The following is a 15,754-nucleotide window of genomic DNA, read 5'->3' as shown; positions in this document are numbered from 1 at the left end:
GGTCAAGCACATCACTGAGAACGTGGACAGGCTCCTAGAACGAACAGGAGACGACCCGGTAGTAGTCGTCCACATCGGTACAAACAACATTGGAAGAGACAGACCAAAATCCCTGCAAAACAAATTCAGAGAGCTAGGAAGGAAATTAAAGGAGAAAACCGAAACTGTGGTATTTTCTTGGTATACCACCCGCACCTTGCAAAAGAACAAATGGACAGCTGAAAATAATAAATCAAAACCAATGGTTGAAGACGTGGTGCACACGGGAAGGCTTCACCTATCTTGATCATTGGACCACTTTCTACAACGAGGACTATCTGTATAGACGGGATGGACTGCATTTAAATAACAAGGGAACTAGTCTACTTGGAGAAAAGATCCTCGAGCAGGTTCGGAAGCATTTAAACTAGAAAGGAAGGGGGGAGAAATCAACAAAAAAACAGAAGGGAGACCGCATCAAAACAAGAACAACAACTCAGGTAAGACAACCATTAAATGTATTTATCTAAATGCTAGAAGTATCAGAAACAAAATTCTAGAACTTGAAGCTACTGCACTAACAGGTAACTATGATGTGATAGGTGTTACAGAAACGTGGTTATCTGAGAGTGATGGGGACGAATATAATATTTGTGGGTATACACTGTATAGGAAAGACAGGCAGGACAGACGAGGAGGAGGGGTAGCGCTATACATAAGAAACAGTCTTGAAGCCCAGGTGTTAAACCTGGACAAAGAAAATAAAACCGAATCAATATGGGTCAGAATAACAGACAAAAATTCAAAAGGCATAATAATAGGAGCATGCTATAGACCGCCAGATTCAGACGGTGAGCACAATAATCTGTTATACAATGACATTAGAAATGCGTGTAGCAAAGGAGAAGCCATACTAATGGGGGATTTCAACTTCCCCCAAATAAAATGGGAAAACCCGGTGGGTAGCGCGAAGGACGAAATAGAAATGGTGGAAATGACAAATGACTGCTTCCTAACACAATTTGTGAAGGCACCCACTAGAGGGGAGGCATGCCTTGATTTAGTCTTTTCAAATAACGAAGATAGAATAACTAAAACAGAGGTCAGAGAACCACTGGCAAACTCAGACCACAACATGGTCTCATTTGAAGTGTTTTTTAAATCCTCAAAAGTAAAGACTAAAGCTAAGGTTTACAATTTTAGAAAAGCAAACTATGAAGGCATGAAACAGAGACTAACAGAAGTAGATTGGAGTAAAATAGAGAAAACACCCACAGAAGAAGGATGGTTGTTCTTCAAAAATGTAGTACTAGAGGCGCAAAACAATTATATCCCTAAAGTAGACAAATCTAAATGTAAAACTAAATTGCCAAAATGGTTTAATAGATCAATTAAAAAAATATTCAGCGAAAAAAGGCACTTTACAGAGCATTAAAAAAGGACCAAAAAGAAAGTACACAGAAAGAGTACACAGAACTGCAAATGCAAGTCAAAAAGGAAGTTAGAAAGGCCAAGAGAGAAATAGAAATGAACATTGCTAAGGGAGCTAAAACCAATTCCAAAATGTTTTTCCAATATTACAACAGCAAGAGAACATTCAAAGAGGAGATTAAATGTTTAAGAGATACAAATGGCAAAATCGTAGATGAAGAAAAAAAAATAGCAAATATGTTAAATGATTACTTTTCACAAGTTTTTACAAAGGAAGATACTGACAACATGCCCCACATGTCATCCAGTTCCTATCCAGTTTTAAATAACTTTAGCATAACTGAGGCAGAAGTGTTAAAGGGACTAGGAGCTCTTAAAATAAACAAATCCCCTGGGCCGGATGAGATCCTCCCAGTAGTACTCAAAGAAATGAAAGAAGTAATTTACAAACCGCTAACCAAGATCATGCAGCAGTCTCTTGACACAGGGGTGGTACCGACAGACTGGAAAATTGCAAACGTAATACCGATCCACAAAAAGGGAAACAAAACTGAACCAGGTAACTACAGACCAGTAAGCCTGACTTCTATTATATGCAAACTTATGGAAACTATAATAAGATCCAAAATGGAAAATTACCTATATGGTAACAGGGTACTGGGAGACAGTCAACATGGTTTTAGGAAAGGGAGATCGTGCCTAACTAACTTGCTTGATTTTTTTGAGGATGCAACATCGATAATGGATAATTGCAAAGCATATGACATGGTTTATTTAGATTTCCAGAAAGCTTTTGACAAAGTCCCGCACAAAAGATTAATTCTCAAACTGAACGCAGTTGGGATTCAAGGAAACACATGTACATGGATTAGGGAGTGGTTAACATGTAGAAAACAGAAAGTACTGATTAGAGGAAAAACCTCAGAATGGAGTGTGGTAACCAGCGGTGTACCACAGGGATCAGTATTAGGTCCTCTGCTATTCCTAATCTACATTAATGATTTAGATTCTGGTATAGTAAGCAAACTTGTTAAATTTGCAGACGACACAAAAGTAGGAGGAGTGGCAAACACTGTTGCAGCAGCAAAGGTCATTCAAAATGATCTAGACAAGATTCAGAACTGGGCAGATACATGGCAAATGACATTTAATAGAGAAAAGTGTAAGGTACTGCACGCAGGAAATAAAAATGTACATTATAAATATCATATGGGAGATATTGAAATTGGAGAAGGAATCTATGAAAAAGACCTAGGAGTTTTTGTTGACTCAGAAATGTCTTCATCTAGGCAATGTGGGGAAGCTATAAAAAAGGCTAACAAGATGCTCGGATACATTGTGAAAAGTGTTGAATTTAAATCAAGGGAAGTAATGTTAAAACTGTACAATGCACTTGTAAGACCTCATCTTGAATATTGTGTGCAGTTCTGGTCACCTCGCTATAAAAAAGATATTGCTGCTCTAGAAAGAGTGCAAAGAAGAGCGACCAGAATTATTCCGGGCTTAAAAGGCATGTCATATGCAGACAGGCTAAAAGAATTGAATCTGTTCAGTCTTGAACAAAGAAGACTACGTGGCGACCTAATTCAAGCATTCAAAATTCTAAAAGGTATTGACAGTGTGGACGCAAGGGACTTTTTCAGCCTGAAAAAAGAAACAAGGACCAGGGGTCACAAATGGAGTTTAGAAAAAGGGGCATTCAGAACAGAAAATAGGAGACACTTTTTTACACAGAGAATTGTGAGGGTCTGGAATCAACTCCCCAGTAATGTTGTTGAAGCTGACACCCTGGGATCCTTCAAGAAGCTGCTTGATGAGATTTTGGGATCAATAAGCTACTAACAACCAAACGAGCAAGATGGGCCGAATGGCCTCCTCTCGTTTGTAAACTTTCTTATGTTCTTATGTTCTTATGTTTACAATCCCACATTCGACACAACTGTTTCCTGTGCTGAACACCATGCAGTTTAAATGGCACACCACTACTGGTCTTCTTTTTTTCTGTTCAAAACTGACAAGCAGCAATTAGGAGCTGGTGGAGACAGAAACGCATTAACTACTTTAGCATATAATGGTAAACTGTAAACTCGGTGACTATGACATAGAAAAAATGTTCTATCTATACACAAGGTACACCATGACTTCGCTAGAAGTAACTCGGTTCAGACAGATAGAGAGATACTTTATTTGCATATTTATAAATCATTAAAAATTGAGCTCCAGAATTCATTTTTTGTTGGGCTAACACAGATGGCATGGTCAAGACTTTCGCAAGAACTTGCAAAAGACTCAAAGCAGACGGACCATCATCAAAGAAATTTAAACTTGAAGTCAAACACTTAACCACAAATCATATAAATTAATATTACTATATTAAACATTTTTCCTACCAGTTGGGCTGTTCGATGTGTTCTCTAAACTCTCTGAGTCTCACTTTTTTCACTGATGATACTGAATTCCTAGGATCAGCTCAGCCTCGCTATCTCTGCTGTGTCTGATGTAATCTTCGGGAACAATAGTTCTAAACGTAAATAAGCCAATTTTATTCACACTAAGTAAATACAACCTTGACATTTGTTATTATGTGATGAACGTCCAACAAATACAGTTGTTATAAAATGTTTTTCAAATTGTGCCACAAGGCGTCAGGCATGAACGTTCTGGGGGAGCATCCACTTATTTAGAGCGGGCTCATTTTTGGAAGACAAATCAATTAGCTCGTATTCTGTACTATTTTACTTCACTGTATACAGCATCATACAACAGCACAGGATGGCACGGTGGCGTGGTGGTTAGTGCTGCTTTGCCTCAAAGTGCCAGGGTCCTGGGTTTGATTCCGGCCTAGGGGTTGGTTTGTGTGGAGCTTGCATGTTCTCTTGTGTTCACATGGGTTTTCTCTGGGTACTCCAGTTTCCTCCCACAGTCCAAAGACATGTTGATTGGTCACTCTAAATTGCCCTGTGTGTGGTGCTGTGCGATGGACTGGTGTGTAGTCCTGCCTGTGCCTCCTGTGTCAGCTGGGTTAGGCTCCAGCTCACTGCAATTAAGCAGTTAAGGATAATGGATGGATATTAGTATTACTGCATTAGCAACAAGAGGGTGTCTGAGCAACAGTACTTGAAACAAATACAGTGAGCAGGCCCTCTACAGAGATTGCAACAAACAGATTCCCACACATGCCAAATTACTGTAAAGTAACAAATGTACATATAATGCTTACCTTCAACTGACTATTCAATACTGAATATAAAAGCATACACTCTTGTAAACAAGACAACCCTACAAAGGGTAAATGGAATCAAATGTCAATTTTACCAAACAGATCAGAGATAATCAATTTTAACTAAATAATTTTAGTTATATGCTAATTAGAATTTCAAGGGACTAGCAACATATTTTGCATTATACCACTAATTAATATTCTTGGGAGTAGCCTGTAAGCCAAAAGTATATTGCTTTTTTTTTATTATTATTTAAGTTAGTCAGGTGTGCAATGCTAAACTGTGCACAATTACAAACCACATGCATATTAATACTGGCTCCCGATCACCACTCACATCCGGTTCAAGACTCTTGTATTCGCCTACTAATGCCACCCTCGCGCCGCAGTGGTACAGCAAGGTTCTTACAGATGTCAGGCCTGCCCTGTATAGCACTCTGCCTTTAATGCACTTTAACTTGCACTTATCTGCTCCCTATTTTACTCTATTTAATCCTGCACTCAACCCAATCTGTAGTATTTTGTATTTGACTTGCACTCGTATCTAACCCTGATGTAACTATTAACACTGTTACCTGCTCCTGAACTGCCCTGATATCAAAATCATACTGCGTTTTGTATTTGCTCTTATTAGGACTGAACTCACTGTATTTTGTATCTTGATCTTAACTGTACTGTAATTCTTGATATGTATTTTTTGAATACAACTGTAAGTCATCATGGGTAAGGGGGTCTGCTAAGAAATAAATAATAATAATAATAATAATAATAATAATAATAATAATAATAATAATAATAATAATAATCATTTAAGTGTTTATGGTAAGAAATAAATACATTATGTTCTAACAGAAAGTAATAAGCCACCTGCGGGTATTAGAAAATGACCCGAATAAAGGGAACAGCCCATCTTTAGAAACAAATACAGTATCTTCCACACTGTAGCGCAAGAAATACTGAGACAACATGCTAAATCCAATAACTCAAACTTAATAAATGTTTAAAAGAAAATCATTAAATAATGCTGTTTATTTTCAGCTAGTAATCTAAAATGAACAGCATAACAGTGCGCTTCATAGGCAGCAATACAAATAAAATTGGATGGCTATAAATGCAGTTTAAATTGATAAATAGATAACACAATAAAAGTAGGTCTTCTTCTATACAGCAGTCTCCTTGTAGTCCCACCATAATATTTTTGTGTTAAAGTCAAGAATCACGAATCAGTCCTAAAATAAAAGAACAATACAAACATGTTAAAATCATGGTTTGTACTAGTTACAAAAATATTTTCCTATCTGAGTTCCTATTTTTTAAAGCATTATTTGCTTTATCAACAGAAAACGTTGATTCCTGCTTTTCCTGAATGGAGTGCTCTTCATAATGGGGATCCTCACCGGTCGTGTCTCTACATGGTGAACACAGTAACTGCCTTGAATATTCACAAATATTCTTCAAATGTTCATCATATACTAACAAATGTTATATTTAGGCATAATTAGACTATTGATTTTCTATTTTTTATGTATTTATCTATTTTTATGTATGGATTAAAGAAGTACCTATACCATTTTTTTTTTTTTATATAAAAAGAGTGTTACATGCCAGTACAGTCGTTAATACTTGTGAAAAGCAACCGGGATTTCTCTGTTGCGTACCATAACCACAGACATCAGTTGTTCGACTGGGTCATTGTCAGTTGCCATCAGTCTATATTTCTGCCAAAATGCAACATATTATCTAACACTTAACATACTGCTTTCACAGGATATGGTTAGAACTCATTGTGAACTACCTATGTCAGTGACTAGGGATATAGTAAATGGTGCCTGTCAAAAGAGGTGTATATAATAAATAGGGTTTTTTTGTTTCCATGCTTATTTCTTAGGCGTGAACAAAATACTGTAATTAATCATTCACCCTTTAGAGTGACTCGAGTTCCTAATTGACACACATGATATACAGTGATATAGGTATATATATATATATATATATACTATATATATATATTATAATATAGGGATAAAATATATATATATCACAATAGAAAATCAAATGAGTTTGTAAAGCATATGTAAAACATATCAACTTCAAATTGAACCCTTGAATATTGTTCCTTTTTTTAGCTTCACTATTGTAAATACAGTACTGTTTTAATGTTCTTCAATGTCCTTCATTACTGGTACTTTTTAATTTTATTTTTAAAGGACCTAGGGGGCTTCCTCCGTGCTTTTTCTTATTCACTCTAAATCCAAGGTGGATGTTAGACATGATCAACACCAGCTTGTCTACTTACAAGTACCATCTTGGATATCTCTGCTCCTGCTACACTCAGGTCACACTGTGTTTCAGCTTGTAAGAAATAGCAAGTCAATTGAATATTAATGCATGAAGCCACAAAAGACTGCCATTATAGCACCAACTAATTGTAAATTTAATGATGTTTCAAAGAGTCAACTCCAAATAAATATGAAGTTGGTGAGTGCTGTATTATAGTATGTTATGTCCTTCTCAAAAATAAACATTGAAAATAAAAAAACTCTAAGATACATAGTAGTACTAAAAAGAAACTTGGTACTGAAACTCTGACAAGAAATCTTTATCACTACCCCATCTGGTTATTATAAATCCATTTAATGTTTTTTTTCTTTAATAAATATACTAAGTTTCTTTTTAGTATTATTATAAATGCAACATTAAAACAACCTTTAATTTTAACAAACTTTAATTTTAATATATGTATTATTTCCATGTAAATGACCATATCAGGTTTAAAAGAATGAGTGGCTGTCCGATGAAAAAGCGACCTGATTCTCCAAGACATACACGCATACAAGTCAGTTTTGTTTCTGTGTTCTTGTGTGCATGCATCCCTTTGAGAAAATGGTCCATAATGCCTGTAAAAGAAAACAAAACATTTAAAACATTTTTTTAAAATAAATTCTTAACACAGGTAACCTGCTTTTCAGTACCAAAACAGATTGCTTCCCTTACACATGGAGAGCGAGGGATCTCTTCCTGATGCAGTACTGCACAACCTACTGACCAAAATGTACTTTGCAGCTGTAATATGAATAATTTTCTGTTTAACTTTACCTTCATCAACAAATAGAATTCAACTAAGCAGGAAGAGAAAGAGAAGACGGTTGTCTCCCTTTTACTTAATGAGAAACAAAAGGTGTGGTTCATGTAAACAGAATACATAATTATAAACAACAGGTAGAAATGTGTAACCTACCCTACAGAAGGCCAAATGCAATTGGCAAATGGATGTATCTTGTCTTTTTCCTGCAACCATCTCTCAGGTTTAAATAGCTTTGCATCTGAGAAATATTCTTCATTCTCGTTCATGGGATGTGCATTAATCATAACAACTGTCTGAATTGCATCAGAAAGCAAATTGAGTAACAATGTCAATGCAATAAAGACAAGAGCATCCGTAACAAGAGATAGTATTGTCAAGAAACTAGTAATTAGTCAGTCATTCTTTACAGTAGGCCACTTGAAACTCACAAGGTTTTAGATTTCATAGGATAGTAATATTTAACTGCCAGATCTCTGTCCCTGTGAATGTATGAATGACTGTAACACATCTACATCTGTAAATAATAAACCATTACATACAGTACACCATTTTGAGGTGCAATAACTGGATTAAAAAATATAAAGATCTGTCTGTATTCAGATCAATGAAATAGACCCTTTTGATATGCCCCATACCCTTTTAAGTGCCTTTGACGAGTCTCAGCAGTTCTAATGACAAGAGGCCTAATCATAAGCATAAAAGTTGGAACAGTGTACAACCTACACCAACACAAAATAGGTGTGGTTAAACACAGGCTCTACCTGGCCACATTTTCATGTTGTTGGGAAGTTTAAATCTTATGAGATGTCATAGCCAACTAGGTTTAAAACACAGATGCACAAGTAAATGCAAAGGCTCTTAGAATGATTATTTTCCACCTATGTAAAAAACAACCACCCATTTTTATTATGATATAATATATAAGTAAGCAATTTGGATTTGACAACATTGTTTCTGAAATTGATAACAGCCAGGAGTCATAAACGCCCTGGTTTCTGCAGAGTTCTGATTTCCTGTCCTAATCTTTTTGTTTTCTCTGCACCAGTCTTTTCTCTTAGATTATATTAAAGTGAATATTTATTGGTGTTGAAGTTTAACAAAACAGAGCTTACCATATTTTTGCTTAATATTCCTAATTTATTTAGGCTTGTGTATGCAATTTAGCATTAAAATGATTTTAAACATCTTTCCTCAGAAATTGTGAGCAAATATCCCCATCAAGCATGGTTGTGCAATGTCTCTTTCTGAAGTAATATTTTCCTGACCTTAAGCAGAATCATGGTGGTCATGTGCAATTGATCCCTTAGCAATAAGGTGGGCCTGCACTAAACTCAGATGTGCATGGCAGGTTAGTATAGTGTTGCCTAGTAATATCTGTACATACATTTTTGGGAAGCAAGTATCCCCCCACACAGGTGTCTTTGTCTAATGTACGACTTGTGAAAGGTATTGTCGGCGTAACCCTAGAAACAAACAGAATGGTGAAAGTAGATTAAAGAGAAGCATTGTCTAAGAACACGTAATAGTGTACATTTACAATCTACATGTAATTCAATCTTTACCTCATTGACTCCTTCAAGCAAGCCTTAAGGAATGGAATTTTATTTATATCCATGACTGTAGGTGCCTGCCCATCAGGTAGCACTTTCAGCACTTCTTTATTTAGTCTTGCCTGGGCCTGAGGGTTTCTTGAAAGATTAAAGATGGCCCACAGCATTGCATTTGCAGTCTAAAAAAAATTTATAAGAAAAATGACTAGTCATACCCTTAAAAAAAGCGTGTGGGGTACGAGTAAAAGAGTAGAGAAGTAGAGTGAAGCAACTAGCAGGCAAGCATGGTAAATCGAATAGAAGTTTAGTAAAGCATAATAAAAGACATAGTTACATGATGAATGCTAAAAGCATTTGAAAATCCAGGTAAACTACAGAAGTACCGATTAATTTTATCATAATCTATACAAGGGTAAAATTGTACATGCAGCAACACCACTGAATACTTCTCGAAATGGGATACTTTGAGCAAGGTTGACAAGATGTCACATTTTATATTCCTAAAAGAATCATAAGCTATAAAAAGTGTCTCGATATGCCCCATTCTTGTCCCATTAAACCTTTGACAAGGTTTAAAACAAACTAAGTGCTGTGTCAGTGTGTTTCATGTTATGGTAATTAAGGAGGGGCTATGTTAATATTTCATATATCACGCATCATGAGCACGTACCAATAATTAAACATGTTTACAACAACTTTATAACATCTTAGAATGATATTACATACATGTTCCAATATTACTAATCTAATTGTGGCCATGGGTGTTTACACCAACTGCAACTGGACAGTTCTACTGGTCATCTCTTTTTATATCTCCAAGGATGGTTAAATGTAATTATTTGTCAATTGTTTCTACTAAGATTCCCTTATAGCACAAAAGGGATTCCGTAATGTTCTATGGTAAACTTGGCACTGCTACAAGTAATTAAATGATGTTTATTTTTCTAAACTATGTAAGCTGATATGTGCTTTGTTTTTTGATTACTCAGCATTACGACTATCGGAATCTCTACACTGTAACATGAACTTCATAAAAAAAGTCCACTAAAAGATGTACGATTCTTAACTTCAAATCAACTAACTTTTCAAAGAAGGGCTATAATTAATACTACTACTACGACTACTTTTACTACTACTACTACTACTACTAATAATAATAATAATAATAATAATAATAATTATTATTATTATTATTATTATTATTATTATGGATTATTATGAGAAGTTTTTGTATTAAAATATTTAACAGCAGGATTCAATGCTATGATCTGTAGGTATAAACACTTGTGTATTGCATTTTTAATTTATATGTAGAAAAAAATATATAGTATAAACAGAGGAACCTATATTGAGATTATTCAGTGAAGTCTATGTCTATGTTTAAAACAACTTTTGGCACCCAGAATGCATTATTTTTCTAGATTTGTGATGTCATCATACCGCCATCATATCACAGTTTTCTAGATTTTGGAAATGGGTGTTCCAAGTGTGTAACACCTGAAAAAGGAAGTCATTCCCTGTGTCAAAAATGGTCAGATTCAAGGGACAAATTGTTAAGAAATGTGTAGCGCACGACATCAAAACAAATAACGCAAGGGCCAATGAAACTCAATGAAAAAAAAAATCTGGAATTTCAAAACATGCATCTCTGCATCTCTGAATAATGTCATAATTATACTGTACATTTTATATACATATTATTTATAAATGCAATATACAAGTTGATACACATACCTACAGACTGTAGCTGATAAATCACTGAAATTTCAGCAGCGAGATGCACTCTCCGTTTACATCACTCAATAAACCCATTGCCTTAAAAAAATAGTAATTAGTCATAGCTGTAGCATGTAGAAGCAACTTTAGACATTAGGACATTCCTTTTGTGCTTTTGTTATTGTAATAGAAACATTAACAAAATTACATTAAACCATCATTGGATATCTACAAAAAAAGAGATGACCAGTAAAGCTTGTAAACCCCCTTTTTTCAGGAATAATAGCACAATAATCATAGTGTGCTATCTCTATTTTCATTGTAAATGAAGCCAATCATTTGTTGAATAATAAAGGTTGAAAACGTGCCGCAAATGTCTTACAGTTTCCACGCCTCCAGTCTGAAGTTCAGTCATTACTGCATATAACTGCTTCCTGCTCAGTTGGCTGCTTTGATACACTTCATCCAAAATATCCTCTTCTGGATGGTTGGTTTTAGTAATCTCATGTCTATGTATTCCTTTGCTAAATTAAAATAAGGCAACACAATAGATTCATCCTTTAAAAAATACATATATAGTTTCTCTGTGGAGTGTTACATTTTTTAATTTTACACAGGTACCCCTGTGTAAAAAAAATACATAAATCGTATGTCACAATAAAGAAAGAGGACTGTACTTACACAGCCATATATTTAATGCAAAACTATATTTAATTACATCAGGAAAACACTGAGAGTTTTCCTCGTAGGTAAATATACTTACAGTATACTGGATTCATGCACTTTACCTATTTCAAATAGATTGTCCCATGCCTCTGTGTGTTGTTTCCATATTTTGGAATTTACTTTTTTGTGCAGGTCAGCAGACGTAACCATCAGTATGCCCAAGCACTGCATCATCTATGACAACAAAGGGAACGGAAGCTTTAAAATTATAACATTTAGCAATATCTGAATGACATATTTTATCTACTGAATCTTTCCTTTTCTCACTACTTATTCTATCCAACTCCTCGTACAAGCGCTTGTAATCTCCAGACTGGAGAACTGTAACTCTCTTCTTGCTGGTCTCCTTGCTTCAGCTATCCGCCCCCTTTAGCTAATTCAAAATTCTGCTGCTCGTCTTGTATTCTCCCAACCTCTTTACTCTTATGCTACCCTTCTGCTTCGCACTTTCCACCGGCTACATATCTCTGCTTGCATTCAAGACCCTTGTTCTTGCCTACCGCTATCTTCACCACACTGCCCCCTCTTATCTCCAGTCCCTCGTGTCTCCTTACACCGCCTCTCTGTTCCTCCTTTACTGGCCAACTGGTCATGCCTTCCACCCACTCCTCATCCTCCTGTCCCTGCTCCTTCTCTATCCTAGTCTCTGTGGTGGAGTCAGCTATCAGAGAACTTCAGGACTGCTCCATCTCTCACTGCCATCTGCTGCCTCCTCAAAACCCACCTGCAAACTCTACTTGTAGATCTCATGATCTACCCATCCTACTGTGCATTGGACTTTCCCGACCTAAGCACCATGTTACTGGACCCTCAGCTAATGCACTAACCTTGCACTATTGCACTACTAATATGGTATTGTAGATATAACTTGTTGTAATCATAACATGTTGCATCCTAGTTCATATTGTATTTCAATAGTATTATTTGTACTTACTGTGAAATATCAATCTTGGATTGTAACCTTGTACTGCCCTATAACACATGTAAGTCGCCTTGGAGAAAGGTGACTGCCAAATAAATAAATAATAATACTACTAATAATACTATATTTAAATTTACAAAGATTATTGTAATTCAGTTACTTACCTGTTTAGATGACATTATAAAGGTTAAAGCCTGCTTGCTATTTATGGGCTGCTCTAGTCCAACCTTCTTATTATAGAACAGCGAACAAGTGCCTGAAATGGAAATTAATACATGAATGGTGTGTACATATAACAAGTAATACAAAAAATATTGCTGAACCTTACGTTGTTATTGCTTAAAAAATAATTCCATAGTTGTACTTTGTAGGTTTCACTTTTAACGTTTTGAAAGAAACATATAACATGTATTTATATTTTAGATTTAGTTTATGCTAATAGATGACCACTTTTAGTGGGATCCTTTTAATTGCAAATAGTATTTTTTTTTTTTTTTTAATTCGACCCACTCTATAGTTGGACATATATTTTAATCTGATTTCTATTGTATTTATTTATTTTTTGGTGTAGATTTACTAAAGCAGTAGGAGTTATAAAACTCATGTCTGGTACTATAATAAGTTTTCGTGTGTTTTGCAGGTCTTGTTTTCAGGTAGTCTTGTGCTTCGCAAGTCATTTCACCAACATCGGAATTATTGTTTAAGCTATAGCCCCTGTACAAGTCACTGCTAGACAATGAAAGTGCTTACTTTGAAATGTCCATTTATTTAGTTCAAACATGATGTCCTTCATGCACCGATTTTCATCACAGTAGGAGTCAATTTGTGTAATTAAGTTTTCTATTACCTGAAAAACAGTTGTGGAGAATTGTGTTTAATGATGACTACTTGCAGATCAAACCACCATGTTTGAGTGTATAACCAGCATCATTTTATACATCTGTTCCTCTCTGATTCCAAGGGAATTATTTGTATCATTCACAGTTGATTTTAACAACTTGTAGGATTTTAAGTGTATTTAAGTAACACTTCTGGCATACCTCGTTGAGCATTACATGACATTTCTCTATCTGGTTTGGCTTCAACAGTTGTTTTGGTAGATGCCTTCTTACTGCAATCCACTCTTCACCTTCCCTTGAATAATGAAAAAAAAAAAACTTAGGTAGTTTTCATATAAACCTACCAGGTGTCGCCTTGTTAATATGATCATTCTCAAATCTGTTTACATTCACTGTTAATTGATGCTGACAGCATACCGAATACCGAATACCACTCATAACTATACCATTGTATGTTCACAGATAAGCAAGAGAGAAAGAATAGCTGGAGGCGTGAAGCCAGTGACAGAATTGTAATACAAGTGGGAAAGATTTTAAAACATGAGTATTAAGTGGTGCACACAATATTTCTTTTTTATTCCTTTGGGAGTAAACTGTAGCTAAATATAGTTTTTATTTATTTTTATTTAGTAGGGGGAACCCTTGCCCCAATAAACAGCTCTATGACTGTACATTTAGCTTTCTTTGATAAACTTCTGCCTCCTGTCTGTCATTGTGTGACTGAGGTGGGCTCCAGACTATCTGACCAAATTGCAGTAACCTGTGTGCAAGGTGGAGTGACAGTTAATGAACTCCAAAAATGATTTTGGTGAAATTCACAAATTGCTATTGTCGGTCTACCGATAAACAAATGTGTACTAAATATTAACATTTGAATATAGAACCCGGTACCTTGGAGGTTGCAACATTAATAAAGAAAAAACTCACAGTGTTAAAAGCCCATAAGATTCTTCTCTGTAATCTCGATACGCTTTCCAGGGTCTGATTTCAAGTCTTTGTGGAAACTGGCTTTCATTTCTGAACAGTTTTTCCAGAAGTATAGGATGTCCAATCTGCACAGACTCAAAATTTCCAATTTTCATCTTAAAAATGTCACCATATTGTTTATGGTATTCAAGCTGAACAAAGACAAACAACAACGTTACAGAAGTATTGTGTTAATACAATTGTGTTAACACATATTGCAGATAACTAGAAATTTTTAATTGCTAATTGCTTTTTACTTTATTTCATTAATAAATGTTAAGACCTAATGGTAACTTAAATATTGAAAATTTAAGATACATGAACTCAAATCCAAAAAAAATAAATAATAAAAGTTACTTGTACTTATATTCTTTACATGTTTTACAAACAGTTCACAAACCTTGTTTGTTATTCTCAAAGAGGTACTTCAACTGAAGAACAGCTCTGTGTAAGTGGAAGTATTTTTATTATTTGTCAATTGGAAATACCCGCCACAAATCGTCCGCCGCTTGGATCATGAAACAAAATGGAGGCTACGAGACCTCAGATGGAATTCTGAACAAACTACATTTCTCACAGAATAATGAAAAAAATGTTTGTATTCATTAGCAACAAAAACTAGTGCTGTATAAAATCAAGGATAACTGTAAATGTATTTTTTTTTTTAACTTATACATGTTCTAATGGCAATAGATCCCTCATAAGAGGGCTTTATCATCTGGTAAGGCGCTTCTCATTATGTTAAATGCTCTCATCTTTGGCTCAGGACATTTGGCGTGCCTCATCAGACGAGAAAGCCCTCTTCTTCTGACTCTATTGCTTACATAAAAATGATACTCAAGTTTTTGTACTATAATATATTGTAATTATATTTTCACAAAAGTTGTTAGTATATTGCCCAAATAATCCAAACTAAATCTAAACTTTACAAATTCACATAATGTACTGAGTATTTGAAAGTTTACCATAATATTGTGTTGCCTTTTTAGTCCGCCTTTCCATAAAATGTCCAAAAGGCTCCCAACCAATGGCCAGGAGGGAGGACCTGGAAGAGAGAGGTGTGATAGAGGAGTTGTAGATGATGATGACAATGATGAGGAAGATAACCGCAGCTTCTTTGTCAAGGGTGATTTCAATCTACTTACGATTGATAAAACACAGAGCATAAACATTGTTAAAATAAGTCTAGTCTCAGATACAAGATGACTATTTCAATAATTCGGTGAAGACAGAAATATAGAGGATGGTCTGCGACAGTAATGTAATATAAAGGTTTGGTTCAGCCAATCAGAGCACATAACAGCCCTCTATGCTTGTTAG

At 35.3% G+C, this 15,754-nt stretch overlaps 1 pseudogene; it reads right to left on the bottom strand.

Annotated features, from left to right (window-relative positions):
- LOC121313970 overlaps positions 1-15,754 on the bottom strand; it is a 122,906-nt pseudogene that overhangs the window by 77,319 nt on the left and 29,833 nt on the right.

The sequence above is a fragment of the Polyodon spathula genome, chromosome 4 (genome assembly GCF_017654505.1).
Source record: "Polyodon spathula isolate WHYD16114869_AA chromosome 4, ASM1765450v1, whole genome shotgun sequence".
Lineage (NCBI taxonomy): Eukaryota > Metazoa > Chordata > Actinopteri > Acipenseriformes > Polyodontidae > Polyodon > Polyodon spathula.
This window is presented reverse-complemented; position numbering and strand designations above follow the sequence as displayed.